Below are 16,004 nucleotides of genomic sequence, written 5' to 3' on the forward strand. Positions count from 1 at the left end.
CAAATGACCAGGCTGAAAAACAAGAAGCTGGGGGACGTAAGGTCTCTGATATGATATAGCAACATTTGAGAAGAGCTGGCTAACCTTGAAACCTTCCCCAGGCACCTGCCTTGCCCCTCTGATGGATGGTGCTGTCCCCAAAGCAGGGAAACCTGATGCACTATTAATTAGTTCCCAGATTGCTGTATATTACCATATTCAAGTAAGGTGATTCCTCTTTTAATGTACCTTAACATAAGCCGTGGTGTTCTAGGAAAAACATAATGAATGGATTGGATGTCCTTTGTACAGGCAAGGAAAATCAACTGGAATTACACTGATTTAAATTTTATTACTATCTTCTGTGTTGACTGTTAAAAATGGAAATTACAAAGTTAATTACAGTAATTATTTCTGTGTACACATATTAGCCAGCTCCATCAGTATTCAAGAGTGCACCCCATCAGGGCCCATGAATGTCCAGTTTGCCTAAGTATTTTCCATTCTGATCATCTTCCGCCAAGGATAAGACATCCTTGCTCCAGACTTTCCCCCTGATCTCTGCAGCCTGACATCACTTGCAGCTAAGTTATACTGTCCCTTTATTTGGGAATAAATACCTGTTCTAAACTCTGCAACCCCACCCCCCACACCGTCTCTGTGTGAGGAGAGGCATATATAAGCTTGAAGTTTAAAACAGTAATTCTAAATATAACTCTAGACCCCACAGTGTATTTGGAAATAAACTTATTTTTGTAATTACTGTGGTCCTGAGATCCACAGTAAGAAAGGGCAGCTGATGTCCTTCATAACTATACCCAAGTATTTATAAATGCTTGAGAGAAAAAGAACAATACTGAAAGAGAAATACAATAAAGAATATAATCACATAAATCTGGTACAGAAAGACACATGATCATAATTCTTATGATGCATGAGAACTGCATAACAATTTGATGGGTGCGTTTCTAGAATTGTATATAGTATCTCTCTGCTTCTCCTACACATTACAGATAGGGACACTGTTTTCTTACAGGGATGGGAAAAATGAGTTAAGGCATACATTTTACAAAGCATTAATAAAGAAACATAATATAAAATCAATGTGAGGTACTGTAGAAAATGTATAGTAAGAATGTGATCGGTTTAGGCTTACCCATGACTTTACTGTAAGGTTATCTCGAGTTTCCACATAGGCTAATTTGAGTAAGAACATCATATTGCAGAAATGGAATTGAGGTTTTTTTGAGATATTTTATCCAGCCTTTTCCTTTTAGGAACACATTTGTTGGTGCCTACCATTCTACAACATGAGCACCCTTCAAAATCTTTCACAAAATACTGTGTGAAATGCTGCTGGGTTTTTTGATGTGCTAGAGTGGCAGCAGTTGTAGCACTGCAACCCAGTGCCATCCTCCATGCCCTCATCAGGTTTTCAGAGATCATGTAATGTACCAATATTTGGCATTCTTTAAATTCTCTCAGCTAAATAACCAAAAGAGCACCATTACCCTCACAAAGTGAAAAAGCAGTCAAATTGTGGAATGGAACATGGGGAATCTGGAGTCATTGTAATGAGGAACAGGCTTTGTGAGGTAGAAATTTGCAGAAAATTAGGCTTCAGTCATTTCACTGACTGTGATAAAGAAGCTCATCCTGTGTTTCTAGCTCCTATCATTTCCTGTCAACTTGAAAATACAGATATAAGAGGCACATCTGTCGTTGGTGTAGGCCCATGACCATGGCAAGGTGGTCAAAGAAGGCAGCGCCACTGAATGGGTGCACCTGTGCCACCCATTCACTTCTACCACAGCAGGTTTAGCGATCACCACCTTGCAGAGGGAGCTAGATCTGCTTGCTGATCTGACTAGAAACTCTCTGAAGAGAAGACTTAGTTGAGGCATGCCTGAACTAGTGCTAGAGCTGACACAAGAGAGGTGATGGGAACACACACTGAGACAGCTGGGAGAATAACATCCTGCAATCAGACTGCCTTTAGTCCATCGTGAAACTGCAGACTACCGTGCACAGAGAACACCAGCTCTGAGCCCTGAAGAGCTGCCTTGCTCTCGTTCAAGGACTATGGGTAGGGATTTCCATTCCTGAGCCATGGAGTCTCCCATCCACAGTTGCTTCTCATCCTCCACATCCCCCTGCAAGGAGGAACTTCTGAATTGCAATACTGTAGGTCCCGTCTTGCTCTGAGCCAAGCGCCAGAGTGCAGTTTGACTGGCTGCTTGAAACAAATACAGATCACTGCAATAGCCAGGCATGGCAACAACACACCTGTGAAAAGAAAACAATCTACCCAAACTAACTACAAGCCAGCTTTTTCCTGACATACATTTAAGGATAACACTACTACAAGCGAGGGGACACCCTTAGAGCAACATGAAACGCAAGCACACGAGAAATCAGGATCTGAGATTTGTCATGCCTATCATTCCTTTTTTTGGATGATGGTCGGATCCAGGAAGGAATCAGCACAGACTGTTCATCAACAACACGACAGAATGTGTCTTGAAAGGAACAACACACATTTGTTATGACAGTACAGCGGGTCTGCTGTAAATCATGCAGACTGACAAACCAGGCAGCAGCAGGAGCTCACGGGCACTGGGCATTTCTGGATTGGCAGAGTAAATCTCTTCTGATGTCAGAGATAAAACACATTTCATCACCTTTCGCCTTCACTGAGGGAAATCAGAAAGCAATAACAGGAAATATTCGTTTACAGAAATGTCTCTGAAACAGACGTGGAAGGGCTGATGTTTGAAGAGCATTTTGTGAACAATCTATAGAATTGCATAAGAAAATAGCACATCACAGCTTGTAAACCTACGCACACACTTAGCTTACACAGAATAATTGTGAATTACTAAATGCACTCTTCTCAGCTGCGTTCTCCTGGTGGCAGGAAAGTAAATACTATGCTATACTGTGCCATGCTGCTGCTGCTGCTACTATGTCCTTATCTTTGCATATCATCTCAGTAAAGTGTGAAATGATCTTGAGGTGTTGAGAATTTTCACCTAGGTCTGTACCACCTGCCAGTCCCAGGTAAAACTGGGTTGCCCCCTCACAGAAGTCTGCTCCCCATGTCCAGCTAACTGGAGGTCCATGGAGGTGGGCTGTGCAGGTGTTCTCTACAGCAGCTCTGCATTGATGATGCGCAGAGTACTGTAAAAGGCTCCCTGGACCTCAGGCATAGAAACACAGAATCATTTAGGTTGGAAAAGACCTTTAAGATCATCAACTCCAACTGTTAACCCAGGACTGCTAAGTCCACCACGAAACCGTGTCCCTAAGCACCACAACTACACGGTTTTTAAATACCTCCAGGGATGGTGATTCCACCACCTCCCTGGGCAGCCAGTTCCAATGCTTGATAACCTTTTCAGTGAAGAAATTTTTCATATTATTCAATCTAAACCTCCCCTGGTGCAACTTGAGGCCATTTCCTCTTGTCCTTTCACTCGTTATCTGGGAGAAGAGACCGACCCCCACCTGCCTACAGCCTCCCTTCAGGCAGCTGTAGGGAGCGATAAGGTCTCCCCTCAGCCTCCTTCCCTCCAGGCTAAACACCCCCAGTTCCCCCAGCTGCTGCTCATCAGACTTGTGCTCCAGACCCTTCCCCAGCCCCTTTGCCCTTCTCTGGACACGCTCCAGCACCTCCCCTTCACCGCAAGAATATTCTATTTATTTATTTCCTTTGTTACCCCTGCAACTAGTTTTGTCCAGGTCTGTGTTTCTTTATCTGACCATCAGAGAATGTTTACAACCGTGGGGTCTCGGATGCCAGGTCAGTGCCTTATCTCTTATCATCCCACACCTGCATTCCTCTGGGCTGCATCCTGGTTTTTGACTTCTCAAGGCTCATGCTATCATACCAGGGCTGTATTTCTCTACGCTGCATCACTGTGTTAAAGTCCTAAATATCTCGTTCTACATACAGAATAACTGCCTGTTACAATATCTATACAGAACTATGGTTGTACCACACAAAGATAAACAAAGGCAAGATAAATTAACCACAGACACCCGGCCAACTTGAGAAATTGCTGTCACAGCTAGACCAAGTAAAACAAAGCTACAGGCATGTCAAGAAAAGCCCAGACAGAGGAAGCCTGACAAACTGCAGCCCTGCTGCCTTGCAGATTCAGTACAAAACTTATGGTCTGCTGCCTGGGAACAGCAATCCTGTGCTGCAAGGACAAGGCTCTTGTTCCTAGATCCGTACATCCCGAATCCTGGTTTTGCCCCTTTCCTCCGAAAATAAAAATCTTCCTTCTCTAGTGGTCAGACCAAGCCACCGGCATTTAATTTCTTTTCTGGGACTAACTCACGGCCCCATGCCTGCTGATACCTTATGCAGCTGGTCCCACCATTCAGAGAATGATCACGATGGGATCACCACCCATCTGTAGCCACACAAGCCAGTGTGCCTCCACATGGACTCTGCTCCTGAGAGGCAGAATGAGAGGATCGGATTCTCGTTCAGTGTCAGTCACTACAGCTTCACTGATACTGATGACGACTGAACTTATGACAGATGTGAGAAATTGTTAAAAATAATTTTCTTCATGTACAGCAGGAATTCTTACTTGCAATTCTACTTTTTTTAAAAATCACTATTTAAATTCTTTGAATCATGTTTGAATTTACGACCAGATATGAGGGGCAGTTTTCTGTCAGTGCCCAGGAAGGGAACCAGTTCCTTCAGAACTGCAGATTGTGTTCATCCTCGTTGCCTACACACCCGCTGAGTGCCAACACATCTCTGAGCTCTTGGACTCCTTATGGGAATCCTCAGTGCCTCACACATCTAAGGAAGCAAAGGAGGAGGTGGGAGGGGGTTTTTGAACAATACTCCACAACTTAGTTCTTTGACATTTGGGATTTGAAACCGCAGGTTTTCTGTTTTGACTCAGGTATACGAAAAGTCATTAAAAATGTTCAGCTAAAATGGCAAAATGAATGCAAACTTGTGACTGTTTCTGCCCTCAGATGACTCACCTCTTTCTTTTCCATAGTGCCCCGGTTACCATTGTTTTGCCAAAGAAGAAATTATCCACTCATTTTAATAACTGTGTCATGTCTAGGCATGCTAATTAATAACTCTGAGCTGCTATTACTGGCTCAATAGCTTAACATAATAGCCCAAACTGCAGTGACTATCTGTTGGGTTTCTCAGTTTGCTTACCTCCAAAGCACTGCATGAGGATGCTGGAGGTACATAGATCACGCTCATTCATATTAGAAGTCAATATAGATACTTAAATATCCCATTAAACAACCTGATCTCCCTACAGAATAATGGCATAGTGGCCTCAAAATTGTACATCCTTAATGTCAAGACCAAATTATTTGGGGCTGTAACCTCGCTCTTATGCTACGTATTCACAGAGAGACTATGGGACAAGGCATGGTTTTATAGTCGATGCAGCAGTATCTGACTTAGCAATGCAAGTGCTTGCATATTTTTATTTCTGAAGTGCTGCTGCTTTGGCAGCCAGGGCTGACATTGGTATTTCAGGGTCACTGAGGACTGGGCAACCGGACTGAGTTTACCTCTGCACACAGCTATTAGGGAGGTAGTCTGGAAAACGGTATCTTTCTCTGGGCAGTGGAATCTAAATTGTTTTCTGTGGTGTGACTTCTACAGAAGAAGAGCAATAAATGTCCTTGCCCTCTTTTCAGATCACACAGAAAAGGCTTGGACTAGAGGCTTTTTGAAGTAGAAAACTCCTTGGATTGGGACAAGGACATAGAAGACTGCATAATAATAGTACTGAATGAGTCCCACGGGAAGATAATAAGGCTTAAAGGAGTAAGGCTTACCTCCCCTCCCCATCCACAATTTTCACTTCATATTAATGTCAACTCAGGAATTACACCGAGATATATACAGCTAATGACCAGTTAGGGAAGACTACGTTGCGTGAACATGCCCTGATGTTTGGCTGCCTTAACCAGTGCATCCTCTTGCCCACAAAGATGTCACCTGTTCTGCCATCTGAGACCTCAAGGCACGTGCTGGGGACTGGCTGATTTCTCTGCCTGTGTAGCAGACCACTGGCTGCTGGAAAAAACCTGGCAGGTACTGCCAGCTATGTGGTAACTTTGGCCTGAGAAAGGACTTCCTGCAGATAAGTCGGTAAAGACAGATTAAGAGCCCTGCCACGGGAAACTTGCAGGCCAGATTAAAAACAACTGAATTAATTGAGTAGCTAGGAGAATATTTTTTTGCAAATGTGGTGTTTTTTTCCTGTCAGGAAAAAATGCCTAACCTTTCCAAGTATATTTTAAGATTGCAATAATGATATCGATAAAAAAATGTTATAAACTGTAATGCATTTTGATGTATGTTAGTTGTTTGGTAAGCTTGATCAGTATTGCAGTTAAAATGCCTGGCATTTGAAACATAAGAGGGGACAAACACAATGTACTAAAATCCCTCTGGCATTAAAAATTATATTATCATGTTATGGAACTACTGAAGTTAATAGGAGTTTTGGCTGAGTAACAACTGCGTAAAGATTGTAGCTGTAATTATTTACATCCAAAGTTCTAATCTTTGCTATTTCCGATGGTAACAGAGGATGACAGAAAGCCTGTTACATGCACTTTGAATGCTGAATGCCCCATTAAGAGCAACAAAATATTTTAACGATGAAATAAAACAAAAAAGTCATAGTGAGCCAGGACTCCTCTATATTCGGAGTAACTGCTACAACCTGAAGTTTCTCTGAATAACCTCAGACTGACAGCAGAATCTTGCTTAATCAATCACCTGCCCCTTATCTTCTGAATGGCTAAATGGCCATATTCTTTATACTGTTCTGGGTGCTTGGGGAGCTGAAATTGTCTATAATAATCTCCATCAACAGATCCCAACATTGTCCACCGGGAGAGCTCGGGTGACAGTTTCACCCCGTACTGCCTTCCCCATAGCCCTGGCACAGAGTGGGGCAGGGAGGAGAGGCAGGGAGGAGCTGCCAGTTCACAGCAAATGCCACTAACCAACAGAAAGTCTTTGTGAAGCAGTAACCTAAAATGAGCTGAATATATGGCACAAACCTACATAGCATATGTACATAGTGCATATGTATATACATTTAGATATCCATACACATGTATATCTCTATATATGTATATATAGAAAGCTATACATTTGACAGTCTATAAATACATTACATATATACAGCATAAAGTGTATGCTATATTATGCTAATTGCTGTAATGAAAGCTCTGAACCCTGACCTCAGTATAAAAATGTTCCAGGTTTCTTTGCCTACAACACTCCATCACTAGATATCCATTGAACCCCTTTTCTTGGGCGAGACCAAGAATATTAAGTAAGATACAAACATTTACAAACCTTTATTGGACAATGACCTCAAATCAATGTCACTCTCTTTTTCTACCAGTTATTAAATTTGTTTTTCAGACTTGCTTTTATCCCTAAAGCAATGTTCTTTATCAAGGCATTACCTCTGCAGGGTCCCATGGAAATGCACTGAGCACATCATAAAACCAAGAGCCGCACCTCCTGTGTTGGCGCCGTCAGCTAACCCGGAGGCTTTGCATGCACGTCCTGACCGGCCACCCAGCATGGGGTCTGTTCATTAGAAATCAAGGCTGCATATTACTCAGCACAGGACTGCATGTTTGAATTCGTATGTTTTTTTAAGTTGACCAGTATCTGTTCTGCCAGAAAGTTCCACTGACACCTGTAGGTGCTTTTCTCCTATGAAAATCAAAACTTTCATTGGTATTGTTTTTTATTTGAATGGCAATATTATTCCTATTCTTATCAAGCCAGACACACATGAATGCTGCACAACTACATCACCAGTTAGAAAATATTTACATTTACAAATGTTTAACTAACAGCTACATTTTAAAGTCCCTTTTTTAATCCCTTTATATCCAAATCTATTAGTTTTCTTCTTGAAGACATTTTAAAAGCACTGAAATACTTAAAGGGTAAAAGATCTGGACAGAATAACCAGCCAAGGAGCTTAAAGACCATCCTATTGCATAGTCCTGCTTTTCAAGAGAAATTTCTGCTCAGCAGCATTCTGGGGATGCTTCATTTGGATCTTCAGGAGTTTTTCAGACACTTTTCCTTTGCTGACGATCATCTGCAGCAGACGGTTAGAGCACTGCCTCTTACTTTTCAGACAATGTATGCTAACACAAATTATTCTCTTGACTCCATTCGGGTGTTTCCCAGTGACTTAAGTTTTGATTAAAGGTCTAGTAAAGTCAATTGAAGGACTTCTGATGTCAGTAGATGCTGGAGTTAATATATTTGTAAACTGGAACACTTTTAAGTCTGTTCTTTCTTTCCCATTCTCATAGTACAGAAATAACATGGATCAAGTTTTCAACCAATTAGTGACAATTATTATTGCAGGTTTTGTCTACAGCCATTGCTTCACTATCTTCCATTTTATTATTCTTGCTGATTTCCCTCCTTGAATGGCTTCTTGAATTTCTGTACAGACAGTCACGTACACTAATGCTCTGCATTATCTGTATATTGTTTCAAAACAATCCACCCTCAGTCGTCTTTGCCCGCTGGACGGTTTCCACACTATTTGAGGGAAACTGCTCTGTCACTAACCGTAGTAGGTTTCTCCGGGCAGGCAGCCATGCAAGAGTCTGGAATTAAATTTGACTCATGTTTTTGAGCATGGATGAGATTCAGGACTTACTGACTTGATCTAGCTTCAGTACCTTTTTAAGCTGCCATCCACCAATGCTATAAGAAAACATTTTTGTTGTTTTACTTCCAAATACGATTTAAAGAAACATTTTTGCTGTTCAGCATTTCACAGGTTTTCTCATTGGTGGTTCCTTCCTGTACTGTTTAAACACATCCGAAACCGAAGCCTAAGTGTAGAGAGCAGTTGAACTGTTTATTGCTACAGTTCAGTTAACAAATGGAAGTTCCTGAGTCTAAGTTGTCAAGACTGGCTGTCCCCAAACAGCATTGGCCTCAGCGCACCCCAACACTGCCTCAGCGCTGCAGGATTCTCCCTCTGCGCTGCAGCATGCCCCGTGCATCAGGAGCTGCCTGCACAAAATGCACAGTTTTCCACACACAGCCCAAAGAGAGAGTAAAAAAGCTTCCACACAGCGTTTGTGGTTGCAAAGCTATTTTATTCTTGTTACACCTTAAAGGTGTCATGAAGCAGAAGCTGATGTGGAAATGGTGGCATCCACAGTGGTTGCATATTTTATCTAGTCACTGCATAGATCTGTTGGCTGCACTAATCCGCACAACGGAGCTGACACAGCAGTTTCAGGATGACTGTAACCGCTGTTTCAGAGTTGCAGAGAGAATGTGAAATGCATTTTATTTCCATCCGAGACCCTTAGAGTAACGGAAGATAAACACTCTACTATGAAAAACACAGATTGAAAGTTACTGAAATTCTTCCTTAGTTTTCCTGATTCCATGGAAGCAAAATGAAGAAAACTCAGCAAAAATCTATTTGCTTTCCAAAAATAACGGGGCTTAAGTGATTGTTCTGGATGACTGAACCTTCCTAGGTATTTGTTAACTCATTGACCAGTTTTGACCAAACCTGACAGAGGCTTATGAGCACCTATTAAGTTCTTGCAAGTTTTTGTGGACTTTCCAGTCAAAGGAAAGAGACTGCAGCCATCCTTCCGTGAAGAAAATGCAAGCCCTATTCCAACCCGCAGTGCAGCTATCAGTTGGTCACTCCGCACCAACGTGCCTCCAAGTCTGCCAGAGCACCTCACACCTCTCTCAGACAGACAGCAGAAATGACTGGGAAATGGGTTTTTTTGCCATGGAGGAGAGGTTGTATGGGCCTTACAGTGCAGTAATAAATAAATATAAATAGAAAAAAAGATATCATAAACAGTTGAATTAATTACAAGAATTTCTTGTATACAGCCAGCTTCATAACCAGCACACACTATATTTTCAAATTATACTACTTGCCATGAGTTCCTCCTCCTGTCTAAACTCTGTCAAACATAAGAATGAGCATTTGGTGGGGGGTGGGGGGTGGGGGAAGTCCTATGGGAGGTTCACTAGCATTTCAAATTGATTTTTTGTGTTTTAATAATCACTATTGATCCTTACTGGGGGAATAACTTCCTGGTGCTGGTAGAGGTGGCCTTCTACAGAGCAGCCAGCCTCCTCAATACAGATCATTAACAGAACTAAAAGTCAGCTTTTACGATCACCATTTCAGAAATATCCATATTTATAAATCATTGGGTATTTCTGAGGAGAAGATCATGGTTGGAAATTAAATGAGCATCTTGACCCAAAAGAATATGCCACTACTCCATTTGTTTCAGGCAGAATGTGCATTTTTAAACCAGATTTCTTTGGAGAGGCAGCTAATAACAGAAAACTCTGTTAGACCCAGTGTTTTTCTAAGAAGTTACTTCACAAACACTTTACCTGCTTTTAATATTTTCAAACCGTACTTAACTGTGTGTTTTATGAAGTAGTCAGGTATGAGTTTATGGATTTGCTGGGCCATAAAATAAAAAGTGGTGTCACGAAGATAAAATGCAGTGGAGGAGTCCACAGCACATACTCACATGCCAGCACTCTCCATACGTCTTATTTTAGTACTTTACACTTCTGCTTCCACAAATTTTCCCCCAGAGTGCTGTCAATTAATCTGCTATACTAGACGGTGCAGATCCTTCTTCTGTTCCTTGCTTTCAGCATCCCAAATCCAAAATGCTGTGGAAGAGAGACATCACACCTCTTGGCCAAAGGGAGAGTTGTTTAAGAAATTGGTGGTGAAGCTCGTAATGATCAAAAGAAGTGTGGGGGTAAGAAGAAGGGATAAGAAGCACAGAGGAAGATCACCAAGCACATCTGGACAAGACTCACATATGCAACTCTGCCATCTCCCCTTGGAGACTGCCAGGCCTCCCTCCTCCCACTCCACTCCTTATTCCACTGCCCCACACTTTCTGTCTCCTACAGGGAACAGAGACTACAACAGCCTTCACCGAGAGGGGACTGCTAAGCGAAAATAAAAAGTACATCCCAGTTACGTGAAAATGGGATGGAAAAATACCTTGCAGAAAGAATGTGAAAAGGCTAAAAGTGGCATTAAAATTTGTTGCCCCGTGGAAAAGCTTTAGACCATACCAAATAATTATCTCTGACTGAAGGAAATGTAAGCCTTTAAACTGAGATAATTAGCACAGTGGACATTGGGGTTTGTATGTTTATATTTCCCTTTAAAGAGTAATTACTTCTTGGTTTTATTTGTATTTTAAAATGTACAGAAAATTCTGTTTTACAAGTCTAGATTTTCATTTGCTGTGCTGGACACTATAAAGAGCTGTTAAAACCTTTCTGAGTGATCAAGTGAGACTTTGATCCCAACAGCTGAGAGGCCCTTGGGTAAGTTTAAAATACATTTATTCTTGTGTGACTAGAGTGTGCAAAGTGCACCAGGCAGACAAGAGCAAGTGGGTAAGGGAAACTTGTGTGAATGGAGCATCAACATTCTACTTCAAAACATGCAAGTGTTGGCAAGCATAACAACTTTAAATCTCATTCCCCTTTTCTGTAGTTCCTCCTAGGGAATTTGCTATTGTAGACAAAAGTAGTCTCTGTTTCCATGAGACAATGTACCTGAAATCCCCCAAAATAGTCTGTAATCGCCCAGTTTCAATGTAATTCTGGTTATAAGGACATATGAGCTTTGGTTTTACTTCATTGAGATCAAGGATTAAATTGAAATTTTTCTTCATACATACTATTTTGGAGAAAGCATCAAACCAAGACCATATTTCTTAAATATGGCCTATAAATGTGTGGCTTATAAATGCATAGTTATTATTATCAAAGCATGTACAAAGAGGTAGCTGCGATTCTGTATTGTTCCATTAAGAACTTCCTTTTACAAGTGCCGTAAGCCATTTAGCAGTGAGGTGGGAGTGCCCTCTTGTGTTTACAGAAGAATGATCTTAATGGTCATCCCATACAAAATCAAAAACGGGGGAAATTTACCCACTCCTATATCAAGTATCTCTCTCCCAGACTGGCTGCGGGTCAGGTGTACTTAGACAAGACTTAGACGATCAGCACTGCAAAACAGGTTGCTTACAAGTTCAAACAAGGTTTCAGCTTCTTGTCTTGTCATGCAGCGTCATACAGCGCATTTCTGCTTCACCAGCTCTTCTGCTGCAACCTTCAGAAATTTCTCACCGCGCACAGGCCCACGGCCGCGTCCTACACAGGGTGTGGAGGAACACAGGCAAGAGCCACAGGCTGCCTCTCTGCATGCTTTTCCCTCCCGGTGCCTGCGAGGTGAGTCTTGCCTCGGTTGTAGAAATACGGGTATAAAGTAAAAACAAGTTATTGCAAATCCTAATGTGGTCTGTGGTAACTCGAACTGGGGAGATAGGAGGAGAGGGACGTATTGAGCTGGACCCACAGAACTCCCAGAAGGAGAGGACACATGTAATTTCTTAGTCTGCTTCTGCCTACAACCAGTCTGTCGGGCTGGATAAGGTTTTCAAATGCTTGGACATTCCTGGTATAATATGTATTCACTATGCTAGAGCTATCTTGTTTTATCCTTTACTTGCACGTAAAAGACAAACCCAACAATCAAGCTGTCACAAACTCCCACGGCAGACCACGGAAACTACTCTAAGCATGCCAATAAACTGCAAGATCTTCAAGAGAAATGAAACATATCAATTAACATTTCCTGAAGTAAGATCCACTCCTCTCTCCATATCCACTTACAGAAGACTAAGTGCATGCTTGAGAAGCCCAAGGAGAGAAAGAAAAAGAAAGAAAAATGAAAGAAATGTGATAAAATGGTTGTTTAAATGCTGTGTTGGCCCAATGAACTAGCATAATTTCAAGTAGATTATCTGACATTTAAGAGAGCATAAAGCAGCACTGATGAGCTTTTTTCTTCAATAGTGCTTTAGGAAGTTTCTTTTTTGTTCTTATAAAACAAAGCATCATCATCAAAGAATTTTTTCAGTTCAGGTGACGCAACTTACAGTGCACTGTGATAGCCTCTGAAGTCTTCTTTGCTTTTCCATTGTTTTAGAGGAGTAGGGAATTGCTCCACAGCTCCTTTTGAATTCAGCAGAAAGGCTGCATCGCGCTGAGTCCATGGATCACTGGCATTTGTATCACCTGGCTCTGTAGCCAGTATGTCAATAAAAAGCTGTCGGTGGACTCTCCTACAAGGATGTAACGTTAGGAATTGTCAGATGGGCTGAGTGGGATGGTCACAGCTAGAAGAGGCCATGGCAGGATCTGCCTGTTAGCTGCATATTCTGTAGCCAAGCAGATCATGTTCCCAGTGCTGACAAGGAGTGGCAGCCTTGTCCCATACTTTCCCTACACGGCATACATGAAGCTGAGGACCAGGAAACAGGATGGCCTTGTCTTATTCTTCTGTTCACTGTTGACCAGGCAGAGAGAACATGCAATTTCTGAAATGCCCAGGTCTTTCCCCCTGTTGCCTGGAGAGCCTGGGTGAGCTTCTTTGAGTTTTGGGGAATATCCAAGAGAGCACAACCAGGCAAAGCAGGTTAGAGTGTAGGAGGGCTTTCAGCAGGAGGTAGCTTGTCTAAGAACTTTGATCATTAACAGAAGGATGCAGCCCCACCAGCATCAGGAGCTCAGCTACCAGCTTCAGTCAGGAATATCAGGGCAAGGAACACGTGCTTGTATACCTAGTAAGATTTTGTAATGCTGTGAGTTCCCTCCTAGAAAGTCAGAAATACATTAGTTTACCTTCTCTTCAAGTTTACAAGTTTTATTTACACAACTGAAATGGCATGTTTGTGGTTTTTATGGATATTATCACAGTTATAGGATTAACTATGCTTCTCTTTCTGTTCTTGACAAATACAGCGCCCACCTTCAAAAACTAGGCAGACTTATCTTACATATCCTAGGGCAGAGCATCACAATTGTCTTGCTCTTTAGTAGGGCCAACCATAGTACACAGCTCTGAGCATCAACTGTTCATACAACTTAATTTTATTTAGATATCTCTTCCTTACACCACAAGAGTAAACAACAAACAGTAGAACAGACTTCCTAAATCTTAAAACGAGTTTATTTTAATGGTAGAATTCTTGCATTCAGACATAATTAGATAGGTGCTACACCCATTTTGGAAGGATTTTCCATATGGGTTTTACCTCATATTTATAGCTGCCTACGTATTTGTTGCTGTCGGGGGACATCACCCTACTCAACTCTTCCCCAGCCCAGGGTGTAAGCTCCCACCACTTCCCTTCTGTTAAATCTAGTGGGTAGGTGGTCACAGTGTGAGTCAGCTCAGGTGGCTGCTTCACTAGAAAACTAAAGCTGGGGGAGGAGGGATGGGAATTGTTTTCTGTTGCACCAGGTAGTTCCTTGTAGCAGCATGATGATTACTTGTAGTGGTGACAGGGGAGAAGTGAAGAACAAAGCCATCCCTTTCAGCAGCAGCTCGTAAGCTCTACTTAACTGTAAAGTTAAAGCACATCTATAGAAAGTGTTGTTTGATCTCTCCTTGTATGAGAATTGAGCTGCTAAAAGCAAGATACACTCACAAAACCTGCTAACACACTACCCTGTCCTGGAAATTGTGCTATTTTTAAGAACAAGACAACACAAAACCAAATTTCTATAATAAAAGATTTGAGTGTCTATGCAAGCTTCATAGAAGGAAAGACTTACAGTCCATTCGAAGTGAAGACTTGATGGAAAATTAAATCTACATCTTTACTATTTTGTAAAAAACATTTTTATGTGTTTTAATATACATAGGATGAGTATAATGATATGTATTCATACTTTATGTTCTTACTTTATTAAACACTCTAAGCAGTTAAAGAAGTTTCCAATAAATCTCTGCTTCCAAGGGAGTACTGTTTTTCTTACACAGAGATCTGTACTTACCACATCCATATTCGATTCCATATACTGGAATGCAGTTTTACAACTTCTATTTTATTGTAATAGTTCACATGATACTTGGTTTTAGAAAGAGCAAATTGAGTATGTATTGCTTTTCCTGATTCTGTATAGAGTGCGATCATAGGATATTTCAATTGTAAGCAAGCCTGTGGAAGATGGCAATATTAAAAACAATTTTGGTTACAAAACCCAGATAGCTCAGCAGTCTTGTCTTCTCTAAGAATCAGAGGTAGCCTCTTGTTAAGGCACATGAGGATATATTTCCTATTTAAAAGTGAGTTTGACACTCAATTTGTCACAGCTGTATAAATATGACAGAAAAGCCTTTTTTTTTCTTATGCTTTGTTAATGATTTAAGTGACTGCAAGTGATATTAATTGACAGTTGGGTCCTACAACTATGAGAAGAATATTAAATAGCAGGTTGCTCTTTTCACATCTTTCTACAGGGCTTCCACTGAACAAAGGGTGAGCAAAAGCCAGTATGATAAGCAGCAACTCTACAGCAATTAAATGAAGCGTATTATCTTTCAATAATATTCTGCTTACGCAGAATAACATACAAGGGATTTAAACACTAAGAGAAAGATGACGTTTCTAAACACTAACAAAGACTGAAATTTCCCGCAAGTATTTTTGGGCATACTGAAGTGCTGCTGTAGCTCAAGATAACGAATGCTTACGTTAAACAATAAAATAGTTACAATTATGTATTCCCAGAGACAGCACACAGACTTACCTGGGTAAACAGAGGAGAAAAATAACTAATTTAACTTAAAATTATTACTATTAATTAGTTTGGCTGTCTTAATACACCAACTTTATTGCTTCTTTTAAGTAACTAAGTGCAGAGGGTCTGGGATTTTTTCTTAAATAAAACGTAGTTATGCTTCACTATTAATTTTAGCCATATATAAACAAATTAGATTCTGACAGTAAACCAAGTGTGTTTATATAAGCACCAGTTGTACTTTTAGTTACTCTGTCTTTGCAGCAGAAAACCCAAATATCCATCACAGCTGTGCTCAACTTCAGAACAGGGAGATACATAAAAATGAAGA

This window comes from Falco naumanni, chromosome 6 (assembly GCF_017639655.2).
Source record: "Falco naumanni isolate bFalNau1 chromosome 6, bFalNau1.pat, whole genome shotgun sequence".
Classification (NCBI taxonomy): Eukaryota; Metazoa; Chordata; class Aves; order Falconiformes; family Falconidae; genus Falco; species Falco naumanni.